The 17,707-nt window shown below is 35.4% G+C and overlaps 1 protein-coding gene across 2 annotated transcripts in view; it reads left to right on the top strand.

Annotated features, from left to right (window-relative positions):
• Window positions 1-17,707, top strand: part of LOC106665388 (sodium channel protein 60E-like) — a 341,161-nt gene that overhangs the window by 83,515 nt on the left and 239,939 nt on the right. The window contains exon 3 of one of the 2 annotated variants that reach the window (XM_014391781.2): window positions 6,325-6,357. The exons of the other annotated variant lie outside the window; for it this stretch is intronic. The gene's annotated coding sequence lies outside the window, so the exon portion shown is untranslated. The remainder of the gene's footprint in view (window positions 1-6,324; window positions 6,358-17,707) is intronic. 2 annotated transcript variants of the gene reach the window in all.

Here is a 17,707-nt window from a genome sequence, read left to right as displayed (position 1 = left end):
ACTATTGTGGATTTAGAATTTAAACTAATAGCTTACAATGAGGACAGATATATTTTTACAATAGCTTTAGATAAAAACTAGTTTACATAAAGAAGAATTAGGCTTACAAATTAGAGATGTAAGTCGAGGAAGTTTAGCATCAATTATCAGGGACCTAGATAGTTTAACACAAAATCAATTTTAATTAAGAAAAAATATTTTGGCACACCCAATTCGATAATGTTTTCACTTTCTCTTGACCTCCCCTACATACGATCGCTGGTCAGATTAGGACTAGAACTCAGTTGAAACAAGTTGCAACGCGCCAAACAATTACGATTACAGAAGAAATGTCGTGTGTTAAGTTAGTTTAAACACCGTTTTTTAATGGTTTATACGAGGTTAAGATAAAATATATTTTTCTACATCCGTTGAAAGGCAGTCCTAATCAACGAATACTGTCCAAAAACATAAATGTCAACCGCTGAAGTTTTGATCGATTTATATCACACTATAGCAATATTGCAAATGACCCCGGTTAAATTCTTCAAATGTCACAACCGGATGCTTTGGTAATAGGTTTCGTGCCGATTGAAATACGCGTTCCACGCACGCCTTTTTTTAGAAACGTATTTTAGAAGGGGAAAAAAATCAATGTCAGGGGAAAGAAAGCATTAACTAATTAACGCCGTTGGTCGCGTTCCTTGCCAAAGGAAATTAATTAATTTTTAGTTGCGCCATCCGCTAACTCTCGCTAAACCGAATTTCTCATATGAAGGTTTGTTTATTACGTGTCGGTCATATTTATTGAAAATAGCATTTGTATGCAATTTTGTATTAGTTGTTACGACACCCTCTACAAAGTTATTGATCATCCAGAAAGTACTTGTATTTTATAGCTGCAATAACCGGATTTACTCTCGTTATACTTTATTCTTAGTTTTATTGCCTTACTATCTAATTCTACCGTCCTTGCTTATTGCGATTTATGGATTGCCGTGCGCGCCTCGATGGATGCCAATGCTCCACTATTGAATAAACTTGGCATTAATGTTTTTGACTATATTTTTAACGAGTAAAATTTGATTTATTGACTTGCTAGATATACTGACCAATGAAAGATTATCGGCAAATTCAATTTTCAAAATAATCACCTTGATTAAAACCATACTGTTGTAATAATAAAATATTAATATTGTTGTAGCCTTAATATGTTTTGCTTTACTCTACTCAGCACAAAGGGGTGAAATATTTGACCTTTTCAAAGCATACCTTTATATTTAATAGTATCATTTTTTACGTGGGTTCGCAGACCTCACTTCAATCCTCGGGGTGTCGGTTTTTTCGAAAAAAAAACATTTGTTAATATGTCGTGTATGAATGCAGGGCCGCTGGATTCGAACCTCGGACTTTTACCTTACTGTGATGACCGCCGTGTCAACGTCTACAAAACCGTTGCGGCCACCGACGCTCCTACTCATAGTACCTTTAACGATAGTTTTGTATATGCACTCTAATAATAACGCGGGGTGTTAACCCTTCTGTGGCATAGGAACCCACACTATCAATGAGTATATCAGAGAGAAGGACAAAAAGAAAATGAAGTAACTTTGGAATTCACTCATTGGAAACAGGCAATCCAAGGATCTCTTAAAAAATTTCGGAAGTAAAGAAATTACAGATTGTGTCAAAGGAAGCAGGAATAAACTGCGAATCCTAATAGGATTCTTAACAGGGCACTGCAAGCTAGCTGGAAGGTCACTTAAGAAGATTGGAATAATCCAAGACGGCACATGCAGATTCTGCAAAGAGGCAGAGGAGACACCAACACCTACAAATTGCGGTGCTACACCGGCCAGCCGGAGGAAGTGCTTTGGGATGTACAATGTGACCATAGAATCATTGAAACCGGGCCTACAAATCAAGTACCTTGATGAAATAGGACTCACCGGTGTGCTTTAGGTAGAGAACGGGGGATACAATAGCCCTTAAAGTGCGCAGTATATTACGCCCCGACTATTACATCTACATCAACATCTAACGTGAGATGTTAGGGGCCGACAAACAGCTGAGGTCATCGCTAGCCCTCTGCATGTTTTTATGTCGTCTTTCCGGACTTTCATGCGTATTTTTCCGTCTACAGACATTTTAGCGTCTTAATCTGTTACTTATTCTCTCTTATGTACAATTATATATATATATATACGTCACACACTCACCGCAGGTTGTTAGATATTCCTCGGGCAGCGTTAACACTTCCTTTCTCTCTAATAAATAATATGCATTCCGAGAAATTAACATAAACACAACCACACATAAACACTAGATACATTTAAAAATACCTATCATCCTGAGATATGATGAACTTTATAAAATAAAAATATTAAAGGAAAGAAAGTTTTTTCATTTTAGTACATCAATGAATTCAACTTAATGAAATCGTACCAATTGTGCTAATAAAACATATCAATAGGCCTGTTTAAATGCATAATGTCATAAAGTAAGTCATTAGTAAATGAGTTTGAACTTGGGAGTTTTTTAAATTTATTTTACTTCAGTTCTGTAATTCATCATATAATAGAATGTACGTCAATTTTAAAAAGGTTTTATTTAGAGTTTATAACGTAATATTTTGTCATACATAATGGTATTTCATATTATGTAGTTAATAATGTCTTTATTATAGTTTTCATCTGTTCTTGTGAAACTTGACAAGCTCTTTGACCTACTGTAGACAGGCGGTTTCTTGGTCACACTTAAATTTTCCTTTTTTGTTTTCAATTAAATGATTCCCTTGTAAGCAGTCAAAAATGCGCAAAAATTTTTCATATTATATTCCTTATTGTTCTTTTTTTAATATGTTCATTGAATTTTATTAAGCAGTAAGGGTTGAAAATTGTTAGAAATTTACTCAAAAAGATACTCCTTATGGATTCGCTCAGTGATAAATATTTTTCACGTGGTTTGAAATACATCTGCAGACGAAATCAAACTTGTATCTATGCGATTTTCTGAAAGCAATTTCAACAGAACTGGTTGGGGAAAAATTACGATCTACCCAGCCGCTGGGCGTCCCGCTGTGCTAAGCGAAATCCAACTAACCAAATATCCGTATCGTCGTTTCAAAGCTCTTTCAATTCCAGCTGGGGAAACATTCCTACAGAGGAAAGATCGCCGAATCTGAATTAATGCCGAAAACACGAAATTGGCCGACACCAACTGAGAATAAAATGTACCCAATGAATTTTTTTAATATCAAATTCTGCTTTAGTTACGTGCACAAGATAGAACTCTTTAATAAAATAGTAAGATGTCTTGAAAATCCAATTGAAATTATCTAACGATTGAAAACTTACTCTGACACCTAATATTATATATTTTGATCGACCAAAATATTAGGCATTTTTATAAACTAAAGGACGTTGTTTTGTTGTTAATTGTCTTGTTGACCGAAATACCTCCACATAATATTTTTAAGGTTAAGTCTTTTTGATATAGAATAAAAACCAAAATGGTCATGTGTAAAATAACCTTCAACATCATCATAACATCATTAGCGTCATTTCATGTTCCGAAGCCATTTTTATAATTTGCGTCCAATCAATTAAACAAACAATTGGGTTTGAATTAATGGAAAAATCAATTCAGTGATTGTTTTATCTTTCGCTGCCCTAATTCTTTTCTGAAGAACGAATTAAATGAATAATTAAAACTTTATTCAAACTTTAGTAAGGCGTTCGGCCAACTATATATCTTTGTTTTGTCTTTTTCGTATTTAAGGTTTAAAATATGTACGAAATGTGATGCTATATTGTTACAAGTGGAAAATAAAAAGAAAAAAAAATTGCGCTAGGGTGACCAGATTAGGCCGGAGAACAACAGTAACAATTTGAATAAAACAACCATCCTGCAGAACGATATTCAAAATAGTATATTGCATATCATCGGGTGTTTCTTAAAAGCGACCGTTTTCACCTTGCTTCATACAACTTTAATAGTAAAGGATGTCAAATAGTTTTTCATAAGAAAAAAAAATCAATAACAAAATGTAAAAATAAGTCTTTCAATATTATTTTAGATTATTGGGGACCAAGATGGCCGAGTGGTTAGGGCGTCCGAATCGTATTTCCCACGCTAGCGGTCGAGGGTTCGAATTCCGGCATACCCAATTGCTTTTTAATGGAAAATAGTTTGAAAGAAGTGTTTTAAAGTAGTTTGACCCCTCGTCCACGACACCGAACGAGTAGTTGGATGTGTATATATATATATATACAGGGTCTCCCAGTTCCTTCTGACGAAACCCAGGGAATCGATTCTATTCTTCGTTTGGAGCAAAAACTGCCGAGGAGAAAATTTTCGGAAAGTTCTCTATTTTGAAGACATTCGTCAATTTAGGTTTTTTCAACTTTTCACTACCTTACCACATAAAAACGCTTACAACTTCCAAAATGTAGAGACTACAACAAATCCAATTAAACCATTTGAAAGAACGCTAAATTTGCTGTAAGATACTTCTATTTGCAATAATCTGAATGACATAAAATGGTAGCCAATATCAGTTGGAACATGTCAAAATTACAAAATTTTAAATTTTGGTCATGATTACACGTTCTACTGAGGTTACAAATAATACAAAATACCTACAACTTGTCAAATTTCACAAAAACTTCGTCATCGTTTACGTTAACTTTATGTTGATTTTTCAACTCTACTAGAACGTTATTTACAAACCTGGATATATCAACGTAAAGCATATTAGGTGACGAAGTTTTTGTGAAATGTGACAAGTTGTCGTTTTTTTTTTGTTTTTTTTGTAATCTACATAGAAGTATTTTACAGCAAATTTAGCGTTCTTTCAAATGGTGTAATTGGATTTGTTGCAGTCTCAACATTTTGGAAGTTGTAAGCGTTTTTATGTGATAAGGTAGTGAAAAGTTGAAAAAACCTAAATTGACGAATATCTTCAAAATAGAGCTTTCCGAATATTTTCTCCTGAGCATTTTTTGCTCCAAACGAAGAGAAGAATCGATTCCCTGAGTTTCGTCAGAAGGAACTGGGACACCCTGTATATATATATATATATATATATATATAGGCTTGCGTGTGTCGGCAGAAGACTATTTTTTAAGGAAGAAAAAATTAGATTATTTGTAATGCTGTTAATTACTCCGAGAAAGGGTTCACTGTCCTAATGGACGAGTCGAGAAAGATTGTTTTTTTAGAATAAAACATTTTAGGAAGAATAGCTTCCTCTGTTATTCAAAAAAATATGATTTAGGCATGTGGAGAGGAGTTGCTCGATGTGTGCCACCTGATTGAAAGGTGCAACTCCTTGGCTCTACAAAGATAGCGTGTAGGAGTGCCACCCGATATAATCGTGCTTCAGATCTGGGCACCCTGTCTCTCAACGACCTCAACATTCTTTTTCTCGACGACCCGATCCGTTCCCGATTCAAAAATGTTACATCAGCGTCTCGACCTATCCTGACCTAATTGCTCGAGCTCTCTCTACACAATCCTGTCCGGAAGGCCCGTCACGTCGCTTTAATCAACGATGGCCTAGAGAGAATGAGAGTCTTTTTGTCAAATTTAAGGTGTAGGATAACTTCCTGATTACTGACGTCTGTTCACGGACATCTGTATAAATAAATAAAATCGTGAAACACTTTCTTCTGTAATTCACGTATCACCGTTTTGTCAATGATTTTTTCCTTTTTTTAAGTAGCCACTCACTTGTTATTTACAAAATTCTCTTCCTAAAAAACAGTCCTTCTATTTCTAGAAACGGAAGTAGTAGGTTTTTTCAGAAAAGTTATACAATAAAAGCTACTACCCTATTTCTAAAAATAGTATGTTATATTGGCTGAGTTATGTCCATAGGTATCTATCGATTGTTAAAGAAATAAAACCAACAAAATAATGCAAATATTTTCCCTGAAAGCAAGTAACCGTAAACCAGTTTAAAACATTCTGCATAATTAAATTCACTAGTTGTCGTGGTCCGCTTGACCAATTAATATCATTCAATTAATTAAGGTTTTTAGTTGAGATAAAAAGTCAGTGTCGCGAGCAGGATTCGAACACACGACCTTCGGCATGATACGCCGCTGCTCTACCACTTGAGCTATCGATCCACGCTAACTTCCCATCTCAACCCCACCTTTTGAATTTTCAGGCGTATCAAGCCGAAGGTCGTGGGTTCGAATCCCACTCTTGACACTGACTTTTTATCTCAACTAAAATCCTTAATTAATTGAATTCTTCATAATGCCAAATGCATTGAACGCTTGAAAGCTACAACCCAACGTAAATCAACATTTATTGTAAATAATCTTTTTTTTTCAGGTGTCGCCGTTCTGGGAGCTTGTTGACAGAAAGGTAAATACAGCAAGTACATATGAATCCTTATGTCCTCTGTGTCCTACGGGATGCACTGAGAAAGATTAAAAGTTAAAAGGATTGGGCTTCTTTACTGTACCGCGACCAATATTGGTTGCGTATTGTCCACCTTCGTTAAGCTTAAGACGATACAAAATTTTTGTTAAGGTTCCCGTGTGAATCCTTTAGGCCTTTCCTGTTCTTAGACCAATAGAGGACGTGTTCATCTCCATTCCAGATTATTTACATATGTCTCTGGAGCGTGACGTTTCTGGTCAGCAGTATCATTCTAGCCCTACAGGTTCTACGTTTATTGTTTCCACCGTAAATGTCTGCTATGGACTTTTTAACTCTTTATGGCTCAATGTTTTTTTTAAACAATACGCATATTAGAAATTTAGTTATAAGATTAGAGGGAAATCCCTTAAGTTTAGTGATAGAGTTTAGATAGGCGCCCAATAAAGTTTGGCAACTACACGGGCAGACCTCAAACAAATTTGCTAATGTTGGCATTGCTCTGAAATAACTTTGAGCAAAACAAGGTTAAATTATAAACTGGATATGAAAACATTTATATAAAAGTGGTGAGGTAAAGAGAAATGTTGAAGATAGACGATTCCAAGATGGAGATTTTAGATGGTAATTTTACTATTTTCAAACCTTTCAGTAGAACCTTGGAAACATGAAGTTTCTCACGATGCTTTAATTATTTTATTTTATCCATTAAGGCTCTTGGACTTCTATTGTACTTATTATTTTGAATTTTCAAGCACACTGTGAACATGTCTCAGACAAAAGATTTAAATAATTTACGGCATCATGAGAAAAATATAAATAAACAACAATGAGTCAAATACTTACCATCATCTGAAAAAATGATGGATTTTGTAAATCACTAACTCACCCCGAATGGTTGTCACTACCCGAAGTGAAGACCGTAGGGTCTACCTAAGGAGAGTTCATCTTCCCTCTTATGGAGTCGCTCGTATATCCCTTAAGCAGGAAATCGCCGCCTCGATCCACTCGGACACCAACTTCCCATCTCAACCCCACCTTTTGAATTTTCCCTACTTTTTGCCATTTTTCAAATGTCGTGTAATCGGATTGGATTATCGGCGACAATTGAAATGGCCACGGCGAGCTTTAGCGAAGTATACTTCATTTTAATTAATTAAATTCACTAATTTCGTGGTCCGCTTGACCAATTAATATATTACAATTAATTAAGGCTTTTAGTTGAGATAAAAAAGTCAATGGCACGAGCGGGATTGAAAAATGGCAAAAAGGAGGGAACATTCAAAAGGTGGGGTTGAGATGGGAAGCTAGTGTCCGAGTGGATCGAGGTCACGATAGCTCAAGTGGTAGAGCAGCGGCGTATCTAGGCGAAGATCGTGGGTTCGAATCCCGCTCGTACCATTGACTTTTTTATCTCAACTAAAAACCTTAATTAATTGTAATATATTAATTCGTCAAGCGGACCACGAAATTAGTGAATATAAATAATAAGGTTCAAACGTTGGAAAATCGGGCTGACCTAGAATTCAACCATGTTTGAACATTTAAAACAATATTTTTCTTTTTTTCTTTTATAACAATTTTCTTTACCGAACCCTTGTGACTTGCAAGAAATTATTGTGCTAGTAAAGATAATTGTTAGCGTTTAGTCTAAATATTGTCACTATTGACGGTGGGGTTGTTAACGTGACTTGCGGCCTCACAGTTACCGCTATTACAAGGGTGGCAGGTTCATCCCCCCAGGGAATGTTGTTTTCCCGTCTCGATGGGTAGTGGGACTCGACAACCCTTAACGACGGTACCGATAACGGCTTTCCTCTTTCATCATCCGAACAATATAGTGATAGTGATAGCAAATTCATTTTCAACTTGATTATAAAATTAATAATGCAATCATAATTTGTATTTACACTGAAGAACGTCTGTCAGTTACAATGGTAATTTATTTATAGCTTGGACAAGTTTTAAATTAAACTGAGTCGCTAAACTAACAAATTACAAACCCACAAATTTAAAAAATGTCAGAAAACGTTCTGCCATTCACGGTAATAAATATCATGCACACATTCAGTCACATTATCTCAGAGTACTGACGATTCCTCGCAGATTTCGGATCAGCTCTTCCAATCACGCTAATCAATTACATTCACGTGTTTCTCATGTTTAACATGATGTTTCTCATAGTAATTGAGGATAAGCCCCCACCATTTATGGTAATAAGTTACATCCACATAACGACATTAATTCACACAACGTCAGATCACTCTATATTATCCGGGGTAATTAAGGATTAAGCCTTTCCATTCTCGCTAATAAATACATTGACACCTTCATTTACTCTACTCCAGAGTATTCGATGTTTCTCAGGGTAAATGAGGATAAGCCTGACCATTTATACTAATAAATTACATCCACACAACGAAGTTAATTCACACGTCAGATGACTCTATATTCTTCGAGGTAATTGGGGATAAACCCTTCCATTCGCGCTAATAAATGCATTCGTTCTAATAAACCGCACGTATCATACGCATGAAAGTACAAAGATCTAACTTGATATTGTAGTTACAAAAATTACAAATTAATTTAATATAAATGTTTCCGTGTCAAAATAATCAGCAATAATTTAAGGGTAGTCACAGAGGAGAAGAACCAAATTATTAACATTTAAGTGCCGCATTTTATACAAATGTTACATCTATCAATCAAAACAAATAAGTGTTGCGATTGGTAAAAAAAATATATTTTATTTGTGGCAAACAATTTATTTTATTTGTAAGGCTTTAAAAATGTAAAATAATTGCTGTTATGCATGAACACTTGAAGTCCAACTACCCATAGGTGTACATACCCTCCACTCAAGTAGGGTGAAGTTCTCTCTAATATTCTTACATTACCCTTTAAACACTATATAATTAATTGGCAGATGGCGGAAAATTTAGCACCCTACATTACACTTTCACGATAATCATATACAGACAGGTGCGATGAACGCCCACAAGTTGGACAGTAAATGTAGTCGACGGGTCAGAACCACTTTACAATACTGTGTTCATACTATGATCAATTACATTTTATGGGGTAAACATGGATTCGAACCCAAAATCTTTAGCCTGGCAAATAGTCGAACACCCTAACCATTCGCCACCATGTTTTTAAGGATTTAAAAGAAGAAAAAAAATCATTTTTATAACAACTGGCTAGTTTATGATTGATTAATTTAAAGACAATCCTGGAAAGTCGTAAAAGAATGTTTTTACAGAAAATTTATTTTCATTGGGTTTAGAACGACCTACAATGAATAATTAAGTTGAAGAGGATCGGAAGGAGGTCAACTGATAACATTTTGCCAAGTTTTCAACGTACATTACGCCACCGTCGGTTTCTAAGTTTAACAAATTTACATATTTAAAAAATATTCTGCTTACATTTATGGAATAAAGAATCGTTTACGCTCAAAACCCTATTAATCAGATTATTAGCACGGTTTAATTTCATTGAATGGGCATGTGCAAAATTACAGTCCATGAAACTAACTGTATTCGAATGTGTTGTGTGCCAATCCGTTATCAAATGTCCGTTCACATCACGAATAAGTGGGTTTAGAAAATGGAATCTTTCCATTAACCTCCACTTCTGATGTAAATCTGTAATGTGCATTTAGAAAGTCCTTAGGGGCAATGGCCAAAAGATCATGAATAAATTTACACGCTAATTTCATATCAAAAGGAAGATTTACCCAATCCGTCATCAGGATATCAGCAAGAATAGGTGACAACACACCCCCTATGGCCACTCCATCTCTTTGTTTGTACCAGATGTCCTCGAACTTAAAACACCCGTTCATGGACGTGAACGTCAAAACATTCATAAACAGTTCCTTGGACGGGCAGGATGAATCAACTAAATTTCATTCCATCGTCTATTTATAATGGATAGATAAGTGACACCAATACCTCATCCGCTGAAATATTTTCATTTATTGGCAAAGATAATTCATTCAAAAACACATGCACCCAATTCGCAAGCTATACCACGGAGATGAGATACATAAAACAATGGACCTCATGAGAATATCTAATTTATGAAATTTGAGGTAGTCGAAAATTTTGGGAAATAAGGCGATGGCAAACCTATTTCCAATAAATCATCTACAAATCTGTTGTTGTATTTATGAAGGGATTTCGTACGGGTCAGAGGTCATAGCCTCATACAATGAAATATTGTTCAACAAACAACATTTTCTCTCTATACATTTCTCTGGTCAACATGTTTGAAGGTATCAATAATTTAAATTCAATATTTTTCGTCGTCCGCTTGACCAATTAATAACATTCAAATAATTAAAGTTCTAAGTTGAGATAAAAAAGTCAAAAATGGCAAAAAGGAGGGAAGATTCAAAAGGTGGGGTTGAGATGGGAAGTTGGTACCCGAGGGGATCGAAGTCACGATAGCTCAAGTGGTAAACTAGCGGTGTATCTAGCCGAAGATCGTGGGTTCGAATACCGCTCGTGACACTGACTTTTTTATCTCAACTTAAAATCTTAATTAATTGAGTATCAATCATTTTTAAAATTTGCAAAATTATGAGGATTTTCTAGTTTTAAGGAGTCAAAGGTACATTAACATGGTTAGTAATAAATTTCAGGAATACGTGGCTTGATCTGCGTTTTAAAAGAAACCATCCCACAGAATTAAAATGTGCTCATTTTCTGAATAAGGTAACCAAAATCTTAAAAACAGAAATTTCTTTTTCTACAGTTTTTATTATTTTTTGTTAGTTTAAAATATCTCAGTTATTTGCAAAAATGTACAAAAAAGTATCTGACACTGCGAGCATCTCTGCTTCGAAACTTTTTGTTGATCACTTTCTGAGAAAAATCCCTGTCTCTAAGTTTAGAAATTCGACTAGTTTTTTCCACATATTAAATTTCTACCACCTAATTTTCATTTCATGAGCGCTTTTCTGAACTATGGTGACCATAGTGTAATACTAACTTTATAAGTAGTAGTACCTTGAATCCTTTTTTATGAATACTTAATGGTAGTATATTGCCAGCCTTTCTGGGTTACACTGAGAGGCCAAAAGTGGCAACCCTCGTTTTTTAGTAAATACTTGCAAAAGTTATAATTGTTAGTTTTTTATTGTTTACTGGATATTTTTAAAGAAAACTATAATATATAGCGAAATAACAAAGTCAAATTAAAAATTAATCCATTATATTTCGTGGGCCGATTAACCAAATAACTTCTTTCAATTAATTAATCTTTATATAAGGTATTGGTTTAAATGAAAAAGCTAGTGTCACGAGCGGGATTCGAACCCACGACCTTCGGCTAAATACGCCGCTGGGGGGCCGCGGTGGCCGAATGGTTAAGCCGTCAGACTGTCGGCTAGTAGATCCCGCGGTCGTGGGTTCGATCCCCACCGTCGCCTCTGGACTTTTCTGACGCCTAAGGGAACCGGTGGCCGCAATTGAAAGAAATTGACACGGCACTCATCAATGGAAGGGGCGGGATCGGATCTCAGCGACCCTGAATTTGGTCCCAACCCCCTTCAAAAATGAGTTTCTTCGATGGAAGAACACCAGTACAACGGGGGCTCAAGTTCACATTTGTGTTGCGAGCCCTCCCCCAAAGTATGGAGCCAGAGATAAAGTACAATAAGCTGAACAGCTCAGCTGCAGTGCTCAGGAGGAAACTCCTCCAGTCCATGGTATCAAAAAAAAAAAAAACGCAGCTGCCCTACCGCTTCAGCTATCGTGACATCAAATCCCGCTCGTGACACTAGCTTTTTCATTTAAACCAATACCTTACATAAAGATTACTTAATTGAAAGAAGTTATTTGGTCAATCGGACCACGAAATATAATGGGATTATAAGTAAAACAAAATATATCTTCACTAAAGCTCTCCGTGGCCATTTCATTTGTCTCCGAGAATCGAATCCTGATTACATGACATTTGAAAAATGGCAAAAAGGAGGGGAAATTCGAAAGGTAGGTTGAGATTTTAACACTCCATAACAGCGTCATTCCTAATTCCTGCAAATTCTTCGGTATACCATTTTTTCGGTTACGTTTTATCCTCTTTGACAACTCGTCCCAAATGTGTTTGATAGGGTTTAAGTCGAGAATACATGCTGCCCACTCCAAACATTGAATTTAAGCCTGTTCCAAGTAGTACCAACGATCCTAGCTGTGCGGAGCCCTTCATTGTCATGGAAAAAATAAAACCGTTGCCAATTAGAGGCACATAAAAAACTTTTTATGATAACATATCTTCAATGTATCACACAGATGTTAGGAATCAAGTTTGTGCGATTTTCCATAGAAATGCCTGCCCAAACCATAACATCACCACCTCCATAGCTTCTCCGAAGCTAAAATGTTGCGGAGATATATTTAGTCATCTTTGTACAACCTTGCACTAGAAAAAGAAGTATTATTTAATTATGTAGAAATAGAAATGAATTAATTAACTCCACTTATTGCGTCAAAGAATTCATTTTAATTAATAACTTAATAATTGACAACAACTTCATAGTTTGTGTTGTGCTATTAACTTTTGGATCATGTGGAGAACAAAGGACAACGTAAGAAGTTCCAAGCTTACATTACACAAACAAGCAAACTTTGTAAGTAGTTTCCAACATGCTGGGAACGTGCGACGCAATGTAATAGTTAAAAGACTGTTTATTCAAGTGTGTAAGTAAAGTACAGTTTTAAGCACTTCTTTGTTGGTTACATCTAATGGGTGGATATTTTTAAGAAGTCAAGGGGTTGAGGGGATAAAGCATATAGTAAAATGATGGACGCCCAATTGCCGGTGATTGATATCCAATCGTTCAGATGAATTTAGTTTCCGTCAGAACCGTGGTGAATCGGTTCGGAATCTCGAACAGACTAGGTATACAGATCGGAGAATATTATGATGAAACAGCGTCGTTTCCTATGTACATTCGGGTATTCAGACAGTGGAGAATCAAGGTTAACGAAAAAAAATTCAAATGAACATTTTTAATAATTAAATTCACTAATTTCGTGGTCCGCTTGACCAATTAATATATTACAATTAATTAAGGTTTTTAGTTGAGATAAAAAAGTCAATGGCACGAGCGGGATTCGAACCCACAATCTTCGGCTTGATACGCCGCTGCTCTACCACTTGAGCTATCGTGACCTCGATCCACCGAAAAAAAATGGCCAAACGCCGAAGATCGTGGGTCCGAATCCCGCTCGTGCCATTGACTTTTTTATCTCAACTAAAAACCTTAATTAATTGTAATATATTAATTGGTCATTGACTTTTTTATCTCAATTTAAAACCTTAATAAATTGTAATTTTTAATAATAAATAATAAAACGCTTTAGGAGAATCTTGGTATGCTTGTTAAAGAAGTCCTAATGGTTTTATTATGAGTTGCCAAAATATAGCAAAATCATGTGGGAATGAAGTAAAATTAATTTTTCTTCTCGCTTCTGATTAATTTTGGTGCCACAATTAAATAGTTTTCATAAAATGTTCTAAAAATATTTATTTTTTGTGTTTCCAGATGGAAAATATTTTATTTTGAGTAGTGATTAAGAGAGACGGGTGAACTGTAATAAACAACAAATAATTAAGTTCAGGCCACTCGGAATTTTCACACGATATTGCCTCCTTTTCAAGACACCGAACTACCTCAGTTAATTACACGACTCTAATTCAGCGAGGAATTTCTTAGACCAATAGACACTAGAATAGAGCTAAGAAATTATCAGTCATTTAATTAATGAAGAACTCAGGTGCCTGGTTGGGTGAAGATGTTTGAAAATAAATTTTAACGACGCTAATCCGTTTTTGTAGATGTTTCTTATCAATCCTTTACTTTTACTTATATGACTTATCTTTCCAGCTCGACGTTTCCACAACCCAAAGATCTGAGTCAACCAGTAATATAAATTGAAATGAAACGATAAATGTAAAACGAGTCTTTTGAAGTTTATTATCTCTCGTTTTTATACGGTAGACAGACTGATAAGAGAAGCCATTTCAACGAAAATATTTCTACAATAAAAATCTCCGTTTAATACAGTTTGTTGCCTTGGCTGAAAGGCTATTTCAACACGAAGTTAAAAGGTTAGAAATAACTATGATCCCGTGCTTTATAAAAAGTTTAGTCACTGTTATGAAATTTTACTTTTATAAGTACGCCTTTCGTTTTAGACCATATTTTCAAAATTTAATATAATGGGCAATGTTTAAATGTTGGCAAATTAATTCACCTATTGTAAGCAAAATTACCTTTACAAAATTATATTCACCATTTTGAAAATCAAATTAATCCTTTTGAAAATCCAATCCGCCGTTTTGCAAATCAAATTTACCCTTTGGTAAATTGAATTCACCCTTTTGTTAATCAAATTCACTGTCTTGGAAATTAGATACCCTCTTTTCTAAATCATTTCACCCCATTGCCAATTAAATTCACTATATTTCCTACAGGTTTTTTCAGTTAATTCAACTGCATCGAAATCAAATTTATCTTTCTGGAAAAATAAATTCATTATATATATTTCAGGTTTTTTGTGTTTTCCAGTTTTCCAAATAAAATTCACCTTTTCGCAAATTAAATGTACTCCTTTACAAATCAAATTCACCCTCTTTTAAATCAACTTCCTTTATTTGCAGTTCAAATTAACTCTTTTGCAAATCAATTTCCTCTATTTGCAAATCAAATTCTCTCTTTTGCAAATAAAACTCAACCTTTTGCAAATCAAATTCATGCATTTCCAAATGGATTTCACTCTTTGTTAATTGTTCACCATTTTGCAAATCAAATTTACTATCTTGCGAATTTACTCACTCTTTTTAAAATCATGCTCATCCCATTACAAATTAAATTCCCTCTAACTACTACACGTTTTTCTAATTAATTCAACATTTTCCATATCGAATTTTTCATTTTTCGCAAATTAAATTTACTCTTTACAAATTTCCCAATTTTCATTTCCACCCATTCTTTTCAAATCAAATTCCCTCTTTCTGCAAGAGAATTTTGAAATTAAATTCGTCTTTTTAAAATCTAATTTGCCTTTTGCAAAATAAATTCATACACAGAAATCAGAGAGTCAGTAACCAGATCGAGACGCTCAAATGGCTGCAGTTTAAAATCAAATACGCGCGAAAGAAAAGAAAAATATGGAAAACACGCAGAGGGCCAGCGATGACCTCAGCTCTTTGTCGGCCCATAAATTTCCCACTTATATACATATATATTATAAATTCACACTTTTGGAAATTAATAACTGTGGTATTGTTCGGGGGCCTTTCTTGATGTGGCCCAGGCCTTCGATCGAGTTTGGCACCCAGGCTTGCTGTTCTCCCTCAAGGACATACTTCCCTCAACCTACTACCTCATCTTCCGAAGCTACCTCATTGACCGGTACTTCCGAGTCATTGAAGGATCAGCGTCTTCCCCAAACCTCTTCTCCTTGCTGGTGTTCCGCAGGGCAGTGTTCTGGCGCCCGTACTGTACCAAGTGTACACGGCAGACCTTCCATCCCATCCTCAAACTACCACTCTAACCTTTGCAGACGATACAGCGATCCTTTCAAGCAATTCTAATCCAGTCATTTCCACTCGAAACCTTCAAGAATCTGGAATCATGGTGTAAAAAAAAAGACTCAAATCCAACCCAGAAAAATCCACCCACATAACCTTCACCCTCCGCAAAAACATCCCTCCTCCAGTCTACTTCAATCAAATACCCCTCCCAATTACGGACAAGGTGCGCTACCTAGGATTATACATTGACAAACGTTTGACGTGGAATCCCCACACACGACTGAAACGACAAGAAGTTATGAAACGTTACAGAGCACTTTCACGACTTCTTGACTGACGTTCTAACCTACCTCTCTTAAACAAAAGACTACTTTATATCACTGTAGTGAAGCCGATATGGACTTACGGACTAGAAGTGTGGGGTTCAGCCAAACATTCCAATATCCTACGCCTCCAAAGAGCCCAATCCATCATCCTCAGAAATGTGTCCTTTTATGTGTCTAACGACACTACCCATATAGACCTAAATATTCCTTTTGTCCAAGATGTAATTCACTCCCGTTACCGAAAATTTTACACAAACCTCCCAACCACTATAAATCCTCCAATTCAAATCCTCTCATCCCGACGAATCCCTTCCAACCCCCTTCGCCGACTTAAAAGACGATTGCCACGGGATCTTCTATCCAGTGACCATTGAATAAAGAATAGTTTGGAGTACTACCAGTGGGTAGTTTCTCCACTCTTGTTTCTTAATTACTTATTCATACACTATTACTAGATACCAAAATGGAGGTAGTTGTAATATACAATAAAAAAATAAAAAAATAACTGTGGTTACTAACTTCAACATCGATCCTGTTAATAAATGCTAACAAATGCATTCACACACATAAACATGATAGAAACGATTTCCAATTATTTTCGAGAGAAAAAGAAGTAAATGAATGCGCGGACTCCACATTCACTTTCTATAAAGAGACAAGACACGACATTCTTCTGTTATATATCATTATTATAGGTCATTATCGACCTGTTTCCTTCGTACGGAGGACACAGATTTTTGACCAAAAGTGTTTGAGCGTAAGCCACTTCACGTCTTGTTCTGAGCCGGGCGAGAAAGTTTCATACTTCCGTTTCACTCAATCCACCGACAAAAATGATCTTGGTATTTTTACTACAATGTAAATATCTGCTCTATTATCTTATTTTCATGTCATATAGTCAATCCTATATACACTTTAACTCCATGACACCTGAGTTGCAGAATAAAACGGAAATTTTAATGAAAAACACCAAAAGGAATAGCACAGAATTCAAATTTTTATTCCTATCCTGGGTTAAATCTGACCAGCCTAGATATTTTTGGGAAGGTTTCTTTGCGTTGAATAGAGACGACGTCTTTCGTGTTTATATTTTTGTTTACATTAAATTTACATGTTTTGTTTAAATTAAGTTTTCAACAATCTAAACACTTCTGGGTTTTTTCTAAACATCTAAAAAAAATAAAATCTACTTATGTTTTTTTTTCTGAATCGACCCTGATAAATTCGTATTTCTTTGTTTAATTTAAAAGTTAATTCTCCTGTCTGGATACATTTTGATATATTTTTCTTGTCCTGACACAGATCAGGACTTGAACAAAGTTTCAAAGTTTCTCTGCTCTTTCTTTTTTAATTAGCAACACCTCTTTTGCTTTTGATAGACCAGCCTTTGTAGCCAATTTTAGACTATGTCCCCTGGTAGACACTGGCAAGATGCAACTTGATATTTCTTTTAATTGGAT

Source organism: Cimex lectularius, unplaced genomic scaffold, assembly GCF_000648675.2.
Source record: "Cimex lectularius strain Harlan isolate CLEC.00 unplaced genomic scaffold, Clec_2.1 scaffold9, whole genome shotgun sequence".
NCBI classification, from domain to species: Eukaryota; Metazoa; Arthropoda; class Insecta; order Hemiptera; family Cimicidae; genus Cimex; species Cimex lectularius.
This window is presented reverse-complemented; position numbering and strand designations above follow the sequence as displayed.